The sequence below is a fragment of the Protopterus annectens genome, chromosome 3.part1 (genome assembly GCF_019279795.1).
Source record: "Protopterus annectens isolate FY-2018-M chromosome 3.part1, PAN1.0, whole genome shotgun sequence".
NCBI classification, from domain to species: domain Eukaryota; kingdom Metazoa; phylum Chordata; order Ceratodontiformes; family Protopteridae; genus Protopterus; species Protopterus annectens.
This window is the reverse complement of record NC_056732.1, coordinates 520,969,744-520,988,430: the sequence shown is the minus strand read 5'-3', so window position 1 is coordinate 520,988,430 and position 18,687 is coordinate 520,969,744. Positions and strand designations below refer to the sequence as shown.

The following is an 18,687-nucleotide window of genomic DNA, read 5'->3' as shown; positions in this document are numbered from 1 at the left end:
AAAGCTCACTCTACTAGATCAGTGGCAACTTCTCAGCCCTTTTGGGCAAATGTTTTGATTGATGATATTTGTTTGGCTGCCTCGTGGTCAAATTCTCTCACTTTAATTTCCCACTCAAATTGGACATTGTGTCTAGAAATTACTTTTGGTTCTGCAGTGCTCTAGAATATTCTTCCATGAAGGCCATCCTGGGTTTTTGTAGCTGGGGACTCTGTCCCACAGGTCACAGAAGAATGAAAATGACAACATCAGATAAAGAAGTTATGTCCTTACCACAACGTTCCATCTGTGTTGTCCTTTTTCATTCTTCCTCAACCTTCCCTCCCTCCTTCCCCTGTCCATCTAGTGAATGACCTGACATAAATGCTTATAGGAACCTTTGTTCCTTGTTGAGCTCCTGTTCTTTCTCTACTCTTTTTAGTAATTTTCAGAATTTATGTATACTTTGTTATTACGGTATACTTTGGAACTATGGTATCAGCAAACTCGATCTGAGGTAATCGGGAGAGGGGGAATGAGACATTATGGGTAGGGGAGGAGCTTGAGCTTCAGAGCCTAAGCTTTTGAAAGCAGCCAATTCGGATCCGAGCTTGAATCCGAAACCCACAGGTCAAGGAAGAATAAAAAAGGACAACACAGATGGAAAGTTATGGTAAATAAATAACTTCTTTTTTCTTGAAATTTAAAATGATATTCAACACTAATCTGATAACAGTTTCTCTTGGTATTGGAATAAATCTGTCCAAGTCTTGTTCTGAAGTCAAAGGCAGCAGTGTTTCTTCTGAATAATTATTATTATTATTATTATTATAGTATTACACAGAAGCATAGTTCTAAACTACTTTTTGCTATGTTTGTATAAGCATTCCTGGTCAGAAAAATGTGTGCATTTCCTTAACCCATGCATATGTAAAACCCGCATGCCTTTTTTTCAACTCATTTAGCACCATTACTTTATCAGCTAATCTTTTCTTTAATTACTGATTACAGCTGTATTTCTTTCCACACTGCAGTCTTCTCTTCTAACCATCGTTTTGTAGCAATTCAGAAATTTCATTTCTGGGCATTCCTTACTGTATTCCTAATACTTTACACTCCTTTGCTGCTAAGTAGTTGTGGTGTAACTCGGTCAGCTTCTCTTTTATCTCCATGTAGATGTTTTTGCTGTTCTTGCAAATGTGAATTACTTAGAATGTCTAGTATGTGTCTGATTTCCTGGTTTAGAACTCATTTCCAGACCATCTGTTCACCTTTTGAGCAGCTTGCCAAAATGAAGATCACAATTATATGAAACAGTGAAATGCACCAAACTTTCCACTCCCTGCAGCAGCAGTCTTTCATCTTATCTAATGGGATACCCAGCTGATGTTCTTCGTGTTTCACTGTTGCAGTCATCACATTTGGGTTATCCCTGCCAGGCTAGCCCTCGGCCGGCCTGAATATCAGAGACTTAGTATTTCTGCTTCGGCTGCTGTCGCTTGAGGACTGATGTCAGGTCGTCACTGGTATAAAGGAAGGCATCCGACGCCATTACATCAGTCTTTCTTGCTGTGGAGCCCGAAGCAGAAGCAGTTCACACGGGTGCCGATCGGCCACTACCTGAGTTTCGTTTCCAAATTGAAGTTGAAGTCTTTGAAAGGTAAGTACCCCATTGGGGATCCTTTTTTCTTGCACTGACTGATGTCAGAAAAGTTAATAATTGTCTCGCCTTTGGAAAGCAAATACCACACCGGGACTTCCACTCTTATTGCATCACTTGTCTAGGCCCAGACCATGACATCCCTCGTTGTTGCTTCTGTGCTTTGTTTAATGCCAGAACTATTCATCGTCGGACCCTTATTGTAGCCAGATATTTCTGTTTACAGTCCTCGAATTCCGATATGGCTTTGGTAAGCCATCCAACAGCAGAGCTTCCGAATAAACGTAAAGTTAAAAGACAGAGACAGACCGCACAGGACCAAACCTTCCGACGACGCTTCCGTTAAGCTGGTCATTAGTCATCCGGAACTCAGTGAGGCGCTTTCGCAGCCCCTGATGCCCGCTTCAGTTAATTCACAGGCCGCTACAGAGACCCCTTTCAGAGTCCGGCATGCCACAGAATTCTTCTTCGTCTAAGGATCCTGCGGTCGTCTCTACCTTGGATGGGTCTGCAGCTGCTGTGCAGGCACCGGCTTCCGAGGAAGTCCTTCACAGCACCGAATCCCAACATAAACCAATGCCTTCTTTCACGGCTACCATTCTTTCGAAAACAACCGAGTTCCTTAGGCCCAGTGGTCGAACCACACCCAAGAAACCGACTACCCATTCTCAGGCACCTGCTCCCATCCCTCAGTCTGAAATGCTTAAAATGGCAGAAGACCTTATGTTGATTAGGGGAAGCCAAGCCACTCTCTCAAAAAGGAAAAGAGATCTGTCTCCAGTAGTTTTGTCTAAACAAGAGTCAGATGAATCCGATGCAGCTGACTATGAAGACATGCAGCCCATCTCCACATATGAGGATTCTGATGCAGAGGAATCCATTTTTTCAGCCTCTCCCCCAGAGGGATTTTCCTTTGGGGAAACCCTACATACCTTAAGGGAGCATTTCCAATGGGAGAGTCATGACTACCCACAGTCTAAAAAAGAGAGTTCCTGGACCTTCCAAAACACAGGCCCTTAGCCATCCCTCCAGTCCTAGATGTGGTGGATGTTGCCTTCCTTGAATCCAGCTTGACTCCAGATGCTCTCTCTCCTGCTCCCAGAAAACCAGTCAGGTAGTACAGAGTCCCTGACTCACACAAATATCTTTTTAAAAATCCAACAGCTGACCCTGAGGTCATTACTCAAGGGCCTAAAGGGATTAAAGCAACCTCAGCTAAGAATCCCACCCCCTCAGACAGGGATTCTCGAGCACTTGACAGATTGGGTAAGAAAGTGTACACCTCAGCTACTCTTGCTATCAGGGCACTAAATTGTCAGTTCCATATGCTTAAGTATTAGCAACATACCTTGGAACTTCTTAAACAAAAAATGTCCTCCTTTCCTGCATGGGCAGAATCTAAAGATGTACAGGAATTAATGCATTCTGCTGGTCAAGTAACTAAACACACTTTGCACTGTGGATGTCCTTCATGGATGCATCTGCAGTCATAACAAGTGGGTTGTCCTGTCGTCAGGCAGCCCTGCAGTCGGCCGGATTCCAAAGTCCGGGTCCGGCTTCGGCTGATGTCGCACTCCACCCGACGTCATCTCTGTTGGTCTTCGGGTATAAAAGCATCAGCCGACGCCATTTTCCTCAGTCTTTCTTGCCGTGGCGCCAAGCAGAAGCTGTTCGCAAGTGCCGGTCGGTCGGATCCAGAGATTACTTCTACCGAATACTACTTCGAAGACTTCTAAAGCTAAGTACCCCGTTGGGGACTCTTTCTTGCCTCAGCCGATGTCAGAAAAAGTTAACAATTGCTTAACCTGTGGGAAACAAATACCTCATAAAGATTTCCACTCTTACTGTCTGCCTTGTTTAGGCCCAGCCCACAACGTAGCAGCCTGTTCGGCCTGTGCCTCTTTCAACCGACGAACGCTTAGGCGTCGGTCGGAATTTGCAGAACAGTTTTTCGGTTCTGATTTTGCGTACATTATGCCGTCGGATCCTCCGACTACCCCCAAAAAAACGCAAAGATAAAGACCGACACTCGCGGTCCGCGGTTTCGGCCGAAACCACGGTAAAGCAAACATGAGTGTCTCGGTTTCGCGAAACCGAGAAAACTGCTCAAAGTACAGCTGAACCTATTCTTACAACTGAGGCCCCTGCTACAACTCTTGAATCGACCTCAGAAATTTTACCCACTACGGTGGTTGACTTATCAGACACCATCCCCTTGGATGTCTCTACCCCAGCACGTGGTGCTGCTAGGCCTCCAGCTGCCATGTCCATTAAGGCCTTCGCCAGGGCTAAAGCAGCCAAGACTACTAAAACAGTGCCTGTTAAACCCCCATCCAGGCCCTCTAGTTCTCAAATGCTTTCTTTGGCAGAAGATTTAATTTCTTTAATTAGAGGATCTCAATCTCACCCAGACAGGGCCTCTCAGCCCCAGAGAAGAGACCTAGGGCAGAGCCCCTGAGCCAGTGTCTTCTGATGATTCTGCTGATGAATCAGACATAACTGACCAGCCTGAGGCTCCCTTCTCCAATTTTGAAGATTCTGATGCTGAAGAATCCATTCCAGCTGCTTCCCCACCAGAAGAATTCTCCTTTGGGGAAACCTTGCATGCCATGCGAGAACAGTTCCAATGGCAGCAACAGGATTTTTTAGACTCCAGAAAAGAGTTAGGACCTTTCTGCACCTCCCACAGCACAGGCCCTTAGCTATACCTCCTGTTCTCCCTGTGGTGGATGATGCTTTCAATGATGTTTGCTCCGCTCCAGACTCTTTACCCCAGCCCCTGCCAAACCAGACAGATTTTACAGGGTGCCAGATACTCATCACCACCTTTACAAGGCCCCACTTGCAGACCCAGAAACTATATCCCAGGGTCCCAAGGCAGTAGCCGACCACAGCTAAAACCCTATTCCTTCTGAAAGGGAAGCAAGGTCACTAGACAGATGGGGTAAAAGGTCTACACTTCAGCTACTCTCTCAGCTAGAGCTTTAAACTGTCAGTTTCACATGATACAATACCAAGAGTTTATGCTTGATCAGTTAACTAAAAAACTAACTACTGATGAATCTCTTGATAAGAAATATGTATTAGAGATGGTAAATAACATACAACAGGTTAGCAACCATTCCTTAAAATGTGGCTATGATGCACTGGAGGCTTCATTTAGATCAGCCATGACAGGCACAGTGATAAGAAGGCATGCATGGCTAAAGGAACAAGCTTTACCGGATCACGTTAAAGCTAAGTTGCTAGATGCTCCTATGGACAAGACAAGTTTGTTTGGTACACCTGCCCAGCAGGTTATGAAGAAAATGGAAGAAAAGGCAAAATCTGTTCAAACTGTTAAAGATTTCTTGCAGGTTCAACCCCAAGGTTTAGCAGGAACTGGCCTGCCAAAATTGGTCCTTTCCTGACTCCACAAAATTTCAAAGGGGCAGAAATAGGCGTTCCAGAGGCAGAAACCAATCCAGAGGAGGTGCCTACAGAGGACGACAGTGGCAAGGTAGCAGCAGAGGCACAGACACAGCCACTGCCACTACATCAGCACAACCACAGTGACTTAATCCTAAATCCGCCTACCAGGGAACAAATAGCAGCCCCTCTAGGCGGAAAGTTAACCTTATTTTCAAAGAACTGGCACTACATAACAAAAGACAAGTGGATTTTACAAACCATAGATCAAGGTTACCGGTTTCATTTCCACACTTTACCAGTCAAAAGAGGAATGCCAAATCTACCTCCAAATCAAAAAACAGAGGCTCTACGCCAGATAATGGAGTTAGCAAACATGAGAGCTGTGGAAAGAGTGCCAACAGCAGAACAAGGAAAGGGGTTCTACTCCAGACTATTCCTAGTTCCAAGAAAGGAAAAAAGTTGGAGACCAATTCTCGATCTGTCCACCTTAAATACATACATCATTGTCCCAAAATTCAAAATGCTGACCCTACAGCAACTTCTTCCCATGCTGGGCAAGGAGTCTTGGCTGGTAACTCTAGATCTCAAGGAGGCATACCTGCACGTCCCCATTCGACCAATCTGCAGAAGATACCTCAGATTTCTTGCAGGATCAGAGCACTATCAATTCTCAGCATTGCCCTTTGGCTTATCTACTGCCCAGAGTATTCACAAAATGCCTGGCATCAGTAATCGCCCATTGCAGACTACAGGGAATACAAATTTACCCATACCTGGACGACTGCCTGCTACAAGGGGACAACAAAAGCAAGCTGACAACAGATTTACAAAGGGTCATTTACTTGCTACAAGGACTGGGATACACAGTCAATTTACAAAAGTCAAGGCTGATACCATCCCAAACAAGGACATTCTTGGGCGCAGAATTGGACACAGTACAACAAATGGCATTCCTGACTACAGAAAAACAAAAAGAACTTCCTCTTTACTTCTTGGCACTAACAAAACTGAACAAGTTAACAGCAAGAAAATTTCTACAGGCCTTGGGCTTCATGGCATCATGCATAATCTTGGTCCCATTTGCCAGACTACATATGAGGAAACTACAGTGGTACCTAAAGAATTTATGGTCCCAACACAGACACAGTCTAGAAACAGGAATCCCACTAATTCCATGCTTAAAACAGGAGTTCCTATGGTGGGCTCTGGCATGCCAGTCAAACCCAGGCCTGCCCTTCCGCAGATGTCAACCAAGCCAGACCATCACAACAGACGCTTCAGACCTAGGATGGGGGGCCCACATGCTGGACAAATGCGTGCAAGGATTGTGGACACAGGATCAACTTCACCTGCACATCAACCTAAAAGAAATGCTGGCAGTAAAACTGGCAATCCAAAAGTTCAAACCATTCCTCAAAGAGGGCCAGTTGATGATAAGGACAGACAACACCACAGTCATGTGGTACATCAACAAACAGGGAGGCACTCATTCATACCCCTATGCAGAATGACCTTGGAGCTGTGGACCCTGGCTCTCAGCTACAACATTCAGTTACAGGCAATATTTGTACCGGGGAAAGACAATGCTCTAGCAGACATACTAAGCAGAACCACTTCGGATGCCCACGAATGGAAGCTGCACCCAGACATCTTCAAGACCATCTCAAAGAAATGGGAATGCCACAGATAGACCTATTCGCATCACCTCTCAATCACCAGCTCAAAAAATTCTGCACAAGGACATTCCACCCACTAGCATGGAAAGTGGACTCACTCTCCTTCAACTGGAAAGGCCTAACAGCATATGCATTCCCACCTCTTCCCTTGATACACAAGGTACTACTAAAAATCAAGGAAGAACGTCCAAGGATAATCCTGATAGCCCCAAACTGGCCAAGACAACACTGGTACCCACTACTGAAGAGCATGTCTCGAACAACATGTGGCCAATACCCTGATGCCTTTGATGTTAACTCAGAACAACTACAGCATCATACATCCAAACCTAAAACGCTGCAACTGACTGCATGGGACATCACATAGCAGCAGCTAATCCAGAACTATCCCAAGGAGTTAAAGACATTATACATGATGCACGGAGACCTTCAACAAGAAAGAACTATGCTGGAAAATGGAAAAGGTTTGTCATTTGGAGTACCGAAAGAGGAAAAGATGTGTCAAACATAGATATGCCTAACATTCTGGAGTATCTGGCCGAACTTCTTCATTCAGGCCTGTCCTACTCCTCCATCAAGATACATGCATCAGCTATTTCAGCAGAATACAGCTTTGATCCACCTGTTTTTTCGCACCCTTTGCTCAGGCAGTTCCTCAGAGGAATCAAGAATGTAAAACCTCCAAGGAAACCACCATTACCAGCTTGGGACTTAAACTTTGTGCTAGAAAAGTTGACACTAGCACCCTTGAACCAGCAGCAACAGCAGACCTACAACACCTGTCATGGAAAACTGCTTTCCTACTGGCAATTACTTCAGCAAGGAGGGTTTCAGAACTACAGGCCTTAATGGCAGTGCAACCCTTCCTAATCTTCCACCAAGATAGAGTGTCCTTGAGGACTAATCCTACATTTATGCCTAAGGTGGTATCCAGAGTATCTTTAAACCAGGCAATCCACCTACCTACCTTCTTTCCCAACCCACAAAACAGAGGGAAAGAATACTGCATACCTTGGATGTACATAGACAGCTACGCTACTACTTGGACAGAACAAAAATAGCAGAAAGACTGACCAACTTTTTGTAGCCTATGCAACAGGAAGGGAAGGAAAAGCTATTTCCAAACAGACAATCTCCAAATGGATAGGAAATTGCATACGATACTGTTACTCCTTCCATGGAAAACCAATTCCACAGAACATAAGACCTCACTCTACAAGGGCAACAGCCACTACCACAGCCTTCTTACGAGGAGTGGCAACCAAAGACATTATTGAGGCGGCTACTTGGACCTCCGTGCATACATTTGCCAAGCATTATAATTTGCCTCTTTATTCCAGATCCCGAGCAGGGTTTGCCACTGCTGTACTGCAAGGGATCCTAAACACACCATAATCTACCTTTATCCTCCTCCCTAGTTGGCTATGGTATTCTACCCACTTGTTATGACTGCAGATGCATCCATGAAGGACATAGTACAGTTTTGTACCTACCATAAATGTAGATGTCCGAACTGGATAGCATCTGCAGTCAGGATTACCCTCCCTCCTTCCCCTCTGTGGTACTCCTAGGGTGTTTACCCTCCTAATAGCTAGCTCTTGGGGGGGAGTCTTTTATGGTGTATTTGTTTGTATATATGTACATATATGCTTATTGTTGTGTTTACCTCTATCTATTTGGAAACATTGGCATCTATCCAAATTTTACCCTGCAAGAGAGCTACTGGCATCTGGGGCAAGAAACACTGAGGAAAATGGCGTCGGCTGATGCTTTTATACCCGAAGACCAACAGAGATGACGTCGGGTGGAGTGCGACATCAGCCGAAGCCGGACCCGGACTTTGGAATCCGGCCGACTGCAGGGCTGCCTGACGACAGGACAACCCAGTTGTTATGACTGCAGATGCTATCCAGTTCGGACATCTACATTTATGGTAGGTACAAAACTGTACTTTTTAACGCCCTAGAAGCTTCTTGCAGGGCAGCAGTCACAGGATCTGTCATTAGAAGACATGCATGGCTTAAGGAACAACCCCTGCCAGACCATGTCAAATCAAAATTGCTGGATGCACCCTTGCACAAAGATAACTTATTTGGCACTAAAGCAGAAGAGGTCTTAAAGATGGAAGAAAAAGCAAAATCTATACAGACTGTTAAAGATTTCTTACAGGTCCAGCCCCCTAGATTCAGCAGGCATTTTCCCTCCAAGCACTGGTTCTTTCCTGCTCCGAGTAGACAGAGCCAACCTAGACCCCGTGGAAACAGACCCCCCCCCTCCCAGACAGCAGCCCCAGGGATTGCTTAGATCTAAGCAGTGGACTACCTCCACTTTAAAACCAGGGAGTTTTAAGCCACCCCCTTATGGTAAGAACTCACAATGATTCGCCCCCTCCCGATCTTGCCTCTGCCACCTTCACATACCCCTGGGCGGAAAACTCTCCTTTCGCTCAAGCACCTGAGCCACCATTACCAAGGACCAATGGGGTCTGAACATAGTGTCTCAGTGGTACAAATTCTCCATCCACACCCTTCCAACCCCAAAAGGGTTCCCAGATCTACCACCAAATCAGTGGGCATAGGGTCAAAAGCAAATCCATTCCCTGGCACCACATCTTTGATCTATCTATTCTAAACACCTTCTTGATGATCCCAAAATTCAAAATGCTCACCCTCCAACAGCTGTTATCCATGCTCTCTAAGGATACTTGGCTAACCACCCTGGACCTAAAAGAGGCCTACCTCCACATTCCTATCAGGGAGTCCTGCAGAAAATATCTCCGCTTCAGGGCAGGATCTCAACACTTTCAATTCTCTGCGTTTCCCTTTGGCTTATCTACTGCTCCCAGAGTTTTCACAAAATGCCTGGCTCCAGCCATTGACTTTTGCAGACAAAGAAATATTCAAATTTACCCCCTACTTATACGACTGTCATATTCAGACAGACAGCCAGGAAAAGCTGCTCAAAGACCTGGCCTTTGTAAAGGACCTACTAACCTCCCTAGTGTACACAGTCAACGAAAAGAAATCCAAATAGGTGCCCAACAAAAGGATAATCTTCCTGGGAACAAGTCTGGGCACAGCATCCCAGATGGCATGCCTTACACCAGAGAAACAAATTTTCCTATCAGCTTACTTCTCTCAACTAGCCACCAGGCCTCAGCTTTCTGCAAGGAAAATCCTGCAAGCCCTGGGGTTCATGGCCTCTTGCATACTCCTCAGTCCATATGCCAGACTGCATATGGGGAAACTTCAGTGGTACCTAAAGAGCCTTTGGTGTCAACAGTCTCAAGATCTGGAAATTCTTCTGCCTCTTCCTTGCCTGAGGAAGGAATTTCTTTGGTGGGCAACAGCCTGTTCCCACAACAAGGGACTGCCATTCTCTCCACACTTCGCCACCCAGACCCTCACCATAGACACATCAGACTACACTTGGTGTGCACACCTAGATGGCAGGTGCATACAGGGCCAATGGAACCCCCAGCAACTCCCCCTGCACATCAGTCAAAAAGAGATGATGGCTGTGCAGCAGGCCTTGATAGCTTTCAAACCACTTCTCTTCCCAGGGGTTCTCCTGATCAAAACAGACAACACCACTGGGATGTGGTACATCAACAAGCAGGGAGGGACTCATTCCTATTTGCTGTGCAGGCTGGCCATGGCCCTTTGGTTCAAAGCCTCTTCCTTGCAAATACACCTGTTAGCACAACACCTGCCAGGCTCTCTCAACACGCTGGTCGACCAATTAAGCAGAAAGCTCTTGGACCCCCATGAGTGGCAGCTCAACAGAAACACCTTCTTCCTAATAACTCAGAAATGGGGAACACCAGAGGTCGACCTCTTTGCCTCCCACGCCAACCATAAGCTCAGCAAATTCTGCACCAGGGAGCATCACTGCATGGCTTGGAAAGTGGATGCACTGTCCTTCCCCTGGGTAAACCTCTCAGTCTGTGCCTTTCCTCAGATACCTCTCATTCCCAGGGTACTGCTCAAAATAAGGGAGGAAAAAACAAGGGCCATTCTCATAGCTCCTGACTGGCCCAGACAGCACTGGTACCCCTTGCTGCGCAGCCTGTGCCTGCTGCCTCCATGGAATCTTCCTCAGATTCCAACCCTCCTAACCCAGAGGGAAGGGGAATTCATGCACCCCCAATTACAGACACTCAATTTGTCAGCTTGGCTTATACCCTAACCCCTGACCAATCTGCCATCCTCACTAAACAGGTTCTGGATGTTATCCGAGAGGCAAGACGCCCTAGCACCAGAATGTCTTATGCAGATAAATGGAAAAGGTTTTGCATCTGGATCCAGGCTAAGGGGGCCAATATGTCACAGCCCCTCCATCCCTCTCATCCTGGATTACTTAGCTGACCGTCTACACAGTGGTCTCTCTGTCTCCTCTATAACAATTCATGCCTCTGCTATTTCTGCTCATTTTCCCACTGAGCAGCCTCTTTTTTCACACCCTCTGATTAAACAGTTCCTCAAAGGGGCTAGCAACTTGAAGCCTATCCAGAAGGGCACCAACACCAGCTTGGAACCTTAACTTTGTCTTGGAAAAGCTCTCACCCTGCCCCCTTTTGAACCAGCTTCTTCTGCAGAGCTAAAATTTCTCTCATGGAAGACAGCCTTTCTCCAGGCCATTACTTCAGCCAAAAGAGTCTCCGAGCTGCAAGCACTCATGGCTGTGGAACCCTTCATCATCTTCCATGCAGACAGGGTATCCCTTGGAACTAATCCATCCTTCATGCCCAAGGTGGTGTCCAGTGTGGCTCTCAACCAATCCATCCATTTACCCACCTTCTTTCCTAACCCCAAAACAAGGGGGGAAGGATTCTGCACTCTCTAGATGTGCACAGATAACTCAGATACTATCTGGACTTGACTAAACCCTTCAGAAAGTCTGCTCAATTGCTGGTTAGCTTTGCTTCAGGGGCAGAAGGCAAAGCCATTTCCAAGCAAACCATTTCCAAATGGATAGCACACTGCATCCGTTTGTGCTACAAACAGCATGGCAAGCCTCCACCCAAGGGGGTCAGGACATACTCCACCAGAGCAGCATCCACCTCTGCAGCTTTCCTCAGAGGAGTCCCCACCAGGGACATCCTGGAGGCTGCCAATTGGACATCTGTTCACACTTTTACCAAACATTACCACCTGCCTCTAAGGAGAAAATGATTTCAAAGACGTATAAATTAATTAGTGAGATAAAACATCAGTCTGCACTACTTTATTCAAACTACTGGGACAACATTAGTCAAACTGTCACAACAGCGCAAAAACAAGAAGTTGTTAAAGATACCTTAAAATTAACACCTTTCAAAAACCTAATCTACACACAAATAATGATTAATAGTAATGCATATTATACTCCAGCTGTCCTTAAAAAAATTGGCTACCAAAAAGCAAAAACATGCCCCTTTTGCTCCAAAGAGAATGTCGATATTCTCCACATTTTCCAGAGCTGTAAGAATATTTTCAAACTCTGTTGCTCTTTAAGAGTGCAACTTGAAAAAATTGGTTACGAAAAAACTACATTTGCCTGGGAAACAATGATTCTACCTATAATCCCTAGCTCAATCAGAGGAATCCGTAAACATATTCTAGTCACAGTATGTGCCCTTCTTAAATTTTATATAACCAGAAATTGAGCAATCCACAACAAAATCTCATGGACAAACTAAAGACATGGCAGTCAAATATATCACCTCCCACAAACTAGCTACAAAAAGTATAAAAAAAGGAACATACTTTCGAACATATTGGAATTCTCTTCTCGACACAATCCTTGCAAGCAAATAAAACCCAAACACATAAATAAAATTCAGGTGACTTTTATTTGAACTTCCTTATATTTAAACACAATACGTTAATTGCTCAAAATAATATGCTCAAGATTAGCATCATCCAGATGGCATCCAACAGTGTAAATAGTTTATTTTTTGTACATAGTTTTAGGGGTTTCACTAAACCTTCTATAAGTAAGGTTATTATACTTGTACAAGGGTGTACCAGTATAATAACAAGGGGTGGGAGGATGGCATAATGGTTAAGGTGTTTATCTTACAGACACAAGGTGCAAGGTCTGCTTCTCACAATGGGTAAATGGCTTGGCTTGAAATGGCCCACAAGGGTAGTTAGCCTAGTACTAATCTATGAACCTCTGAACAAATCAAAACATACAAATGAGGCTACAAAACTAATGTCACAATCCAGTCTTCAGGTATAACGATAATAACTTTACTTTATTCTGAAATAGGGGTTTGTAACATTTCAGTTAAAATTAACAGACAAACTTGGAGCTCGTTATCCCTTGTACCCTCAGTGAACCATTGTGGAAAATTGCTGTAATTGATACTACTTGTCATTTTTTCTGTAAATGTCTGATGTTCTTTGTGTTTCACTGTTGCAATCATTACATTTGGGTAATCTGCTGGCAGGCTGCCCTCAGTCGGCCTGAATAACAAAGTCTTGAGTCCTGCGTCAGTTGCTGTCTCCTCTTCCATGACATCAGGTCGTCAGGGGTATAAAACATGCAGCCGACGCCATTTTATTCAGTCTTTCCTGCCGTGCGGTGTCCGAAGCAGAAGCAGTTTGCAAGTGCCGGTCGGCCGACTCCTGAAATTTTCGCATTCGAATTTCAGAACCAAAGTCTTCAACTAAGTACCCCGTTGGGGAAACTTTTTCTTTCTCCTTACCGATGTCAGTAAAAGTTAATAATTGCATTACTTGTGGGAAGCAAATACCTCATAAGGATTTTCATTTGTACTGTATTCCTTGCCTAGGCCCAGATCATAACGCGCCTTGCTGTCGGTTTTGTGCTAGATTTAACCAACGCACTATTAAGCATCGGTATATTTTTGCTTCAGAATATTTTGGATCCAGATTTAATTACCCTGAAATGTCGTTGGTTAGCAATCCGACAACCGGAGTTCACAAAAAACGCAAAGAAAAAGAGACAGACCGTCGAGGTCGAAAACCAATGACAAAGCTTCTCCTAAGCCAGTCGCTGGTTCACCGGTACTCAGTGAGGCGCTTTCGCAGCCCCTGATACCCACTACTTTAGAGTCGCAGGCCTCTACCGAGACCCATGCGGAGTTCAGAATGCCGCAAGATTCTCAGAGTATTGAAACCGCAAATGTTTCTCCCTTGGATGGGTCTGGAGCCACTGAGCAGGCACCGGCTTCTGAGGGTGTTTTCAGGCCTCAACATTTTTATATAAAACCGACGCCAGCTTCACAAACAAGATCAAAAACATCTTCTAAGTCTAAAAAAAGGACACGTGAGACACGTGCTCAGGCCCCTATGCCTAAAAAACAGATGATCAAAATGGCTGAGGACTTGATTACCTTGATCAGGGGTCCCCAACCCCCCCCCCCCCCCCCCCGCTAAGAGGCCTAGGCAAGACACTGATTATGAATCTTCAGATCAGGTTTCTATTTCTTCTGATTCCTGTTCTGATCAGGAATTTTCTATACCACCCTAAGAGGATTCAGATGCAGAACAATCCATCCCATCTGCATCTCCTCCTGAGAATTATTCTTGTGGAGAAACCTTGCATACTTTAAGGGAACATTTTCATTGGGAGAGTCAGGATTTCTCTGAATCAAAAAAGAGTCTTAGGGATTTCCTTCTTCTTCCTCAGCATAGGCATTTGGCTATACCTCCTGTATTAGACATTGTTGATGATATGTTTTTGGAATCAAGCATGGCTCCTGATTCCCTACGTCCGGCTCCTAGTAAGCCAGACAGATATTACAGGGTTCCTGACTCCCACAAATTTCTATTCAAAAATCCTGCTACTGATCCTGAAACTATGTCACAGGGTCCCACATGTGTAAAGGCCTCTACAGCCAAAAACCCTACCCCCTCTGATAGAGATTCCAGGGCGCTGGATAGATGGGGAAAGAAGGTTTATACATCTGCAACTTTGGCAATTAGGGCCTTAAACTGCCAGTTTCATATGCTTAAATATCAACAGCATGTTATGGGCTTATTGAAACGGAAAATTATGTTGATTTCTGATTGTGTGGAAAGTAAAGAATTACAGGAATTATTGCATGCAGCAGAACAGGTTGGAAAGCATACTTTGCAATGTGGTTTTGATTCCTTGGAGGCCTCTTGCAGGTCCGCAGTTACTGGATCTGTGATTAGAAGGCACGCCTGGTTCAAGGAGCAAAATCTGCCTGATCATGTTAAAGCTAAATTGCTGGATGCCCCTTTACAGCATGATACTCTGTTAATAAGGCAGAAGAGGTTTTAAAGAAAATGGAAGACAAAGCTAAATCTATGCAAACTGTAAAAGATTTTTTACAAGTGCAGCCACCCAGATTCAGTAGGCACTGGCCTACTAAGAAATGGTCCTTTCCTGTGTCCAACAGAGCCTCTCGAGGCAAATCCAGGCACTCCAAATGCTCTAGATACCAATCACAGGGTTCTTACAGGTCAAAGCAATGGGGTGCCTCCACCTCCAAATCTGGGGTAAACAAAGCACAACCCTACAGTAAGCAGTCTTAATGACTTCCCCCTACCATCACCAAGCACTTAACTTTTGGCAGCCCCCTTGGGGGGAAAATTAGCACTTCATGCTCAAAATTGGCAGTTAATTACCCAGGACAAGTGGGTATTAAACATAGTATCCCAGGGGTACAGATTTCATTTCCATACTTTGCCAATTCCAAACGGTTGGCCAGATCTGCCACAAAATCAATGGGCAGAGGCTCAGAAACAAGTTACGTCCCTCATGGATATGGAGGCTATTCAACCAGTACCAGAACAGGAAAAAGGACAAGGTTTTTATTCAAGACTATTCCTGGTACCCAGACAAGACAATGCCTGGTGTCCAATACTGGACTTATCGATTTTGAACATGTTCCTGGACATTCCAAAATTCAAAATGCTGACTTTACAACAGCTACTGTCTATGCTGGGCAAGAAGCTTGGTTAGTGATTCTAGACTTAAAAGAGGTATACCTGCATATCCCAGTAAGGGAATCGTGCAGACGATACCTCCGCTTCAAGGCAGGTTTTATGCATTACCAATTCTCTGCACTGCCTTTTGGCTTATCTACTGCGCCCAGGGTCTTTACAAAGTGCCTGGCACCAGTAATTGCATTTTGCAGACAAAGAAGCATACAAATTTATCCTTACTTGGACGACTGTCTCATTCAAGCAGAGAACAAGGACATTATTCTTCAACATCTGGCATTTGTAAAAAGACTTCTAACATGCCTAGGGTACACAATAAATGAAAAGAAATCACAACTGGTACCCTCTCAAAAAATTACATTCCAGGATGCAAGCTTGAATATAACTGCCCAGATGGCTTAACTTATGCCAGACAAACAAAGGCAACTGACTATATACTTCAAACAGATGGCATCAAAAACCCAGTTATCTGCAAGACAAATTCTGCAGGCTTTGGGGTTCATGGCATCCTGCATTCTACTAATTCCATATGCAAGACTGCATATGAGGAAACTTTAATGGTACCTAAAAAGTTTATGGAGTCAACATTGTCACAGTCTGGAAACAATGATTCCTCTCATTCCCTGTCTATAACAGGAGTTTCTTTGGTGGGCAGAGACATGTCACCAAAACAAGGGACTGTCATTCACTCTACCCCCGCCACCAAAACCCTAACTACAGACTATGCTTGAGGGGCCCACCTGGCGGGGAGATGCATTCAGGGCATATGGAGCCCAAAACAGTTGCATCTGCATATCAACCAGAAAGAGATGCTAGCTGTTCAGAATGCCCTGACAGCCTTCAAGGACTTACTTCATCCAGGACAACTACTGATAAAGACGGACAACACCACAGTTATGTGGTACATAAACAAGCAGGGGGGGGGGGGCACATTCCTACTCCCTTTGCAGACTAGCCATGGCATTGTGGAACACAGCCTTTACTTACCAAGTACATCTTCAAGCTCAATTCCTGCCAGGCAAACAAAATACTCTGGTAGATGACCTAAGCAGAAATCTTATGGACCCGCACGAGTGGAAACTGGATCCACAAGTCTTCAGCATGTTAACACAGAAATGGGGGAGCTCAGACATAGATCTATTTGCCTCTCCCCAGAATTATCAGCTGGACAAATTCTGAACAAGGACTTATCACAGACAAGCATGGAAAGTGGATGCCCTATCCTTCAGTTGGAAAAACCTATCAGTCTACGCCTTTCCCCCTGTGCCTCTTCTCTCCAAGGTCTTACTAAAGGTCAGACAGGAAAAAACAAAAATGATCCTAATTGCTCCGGACTGGCCTCGCCAGCACTGGTACCCAATTCTAAGGAATATGTCTCAACTCCCTCCTTGGTACTTGCCTCAAATACCTCATCTACTGTCTCAGCAAAACAATCAAATTCTGCACACTCAGCTCCAAACTCTGAACCTTGCAGCATGGCTGATCATGTAATTATTCAAACCCCTCTCAGTAAATCTGTTATGGATGTCATTTTGGAAGCCAGAAGGCCTAGTACTAGAAAATCTTATGCTAATAAGTGGAAGAGATTCTGTGCTTGGAACCAAGCACAAAGAATGGACGCAGCAAAACCAAATATCCCTCAGATTTTACAATACTTGACTGAGATGCTTGACAAGGGCCTATCCTTCTCTTCAATAAAAATCCATGCCTCTGCTATCTCGGCACATTACAACACGGAGCCTCCCATCTTTTCTCATCCTCTGCTAAAATAGTATCGTAGAGGGGCCAAAAATTTAAGGCCTTCCAGAAGATCACCAGCTCCTGCATGGGACCTCAATTTTGTGATGGAAAAACTCACCCTGCCTCCTTTTGAACCAGCAGCTACTGCAGATCTAAAGTTTTCATCAGCTTTCCTTTTGGCAATCACTTCAGCAAGGAGGGTTTCAGAACTACAGGCTCTCATGGCTGTGGAGCCTTTTATTACATTTTACCCGGACAGGGTGTCCCTCAGGACCAATCCTTCCTTTATGCCTAAGGTGGTATCCAGTGTGGCTCTTAACCAAACTGTTCACTTGTCATCATTTTACCCAAATCTGCAGAACAAGGGGGAGCGGATTCTGCATTCATTGGATGTACACAGACAACTAAGATTCTACTTAAACAGGACCAAATCTCTAAGAAAGTCTGAGCAACTACTGGTGGCATTTGCTTCAGGATCAGAGGGGAAGGCTATATCAAAGCAAACTATTTCTAAGTGGATAAGCCACTGCATTAGTTTCTGATACTTGCATCATGGTAAACCTGTACCCAAGGGAATCAGGTCACATTCCACCAGAGCTGCCTCTACCTCAGCAGCCTTGCTCAGAGGAGTTCTAACCAAAGACATTCTAGAAGCTGCTGCTTGGAGCTCTGTTCATACCTTCACAAAGCATTATCATTTGCCTCTCTTCTCTAAATCCAGGGCAGGCTTTGCCACTGCCGTTCTGCAGGGCCTTATAGCCGCTGCTAATGCTATTTAGTTCCATCCTCCCATCCCTAGCTTTGGGATCCTACCCAAATGTAATGACTGCAGCAGTGAAACACGAAGAACATAGTACAGTTGTGTATACTTACCATAAATGTAGATGTTAGAGTGTATTCACTGTTGCAGTCCGGGTTACCCACCCGCCATCCCCCTTGTCTATAACTTCTCTTTCCTTCACTATATTCTAAAGCCTTTGTGGTGTATTTGCTTTTAGATGAAGGTAAAGTTTATGTTGCTAAAAGTGCATTTATTCATATGTGTATATATGTGTGTGTGTGTGTATATATATATATATATATATATATATATATATATATATATATATATATTGCTGTTTATTTATATTTACATATATATATATATATATATATATATATATATATATATATATATATATATATATATATATTTTTTTTTCTGCTCCCTATTTGGGGGGCACCTGACATCTGGGGCAAAAAAAAACTGAATAAAATGGCGTCGGCTGCATGTTTTATACCCCTGACGACCTGACAT

At 44.5% G+C, this 18,687-nt stretch overlaps 1 protein-coding gene across 1 annotated transcript in view; it reads left to right on the top strand.

Moving 5' to 3' along the window:
• The window catches only part of WDR48 (WD repeat domain 48), a 1,921,140-nt gene that overhangs the window by 1,636,749 nt on the left and 265,704 nt on the right, over nucleotides 1-18,687 (top strand). The window lies entirely within an intron of this gene.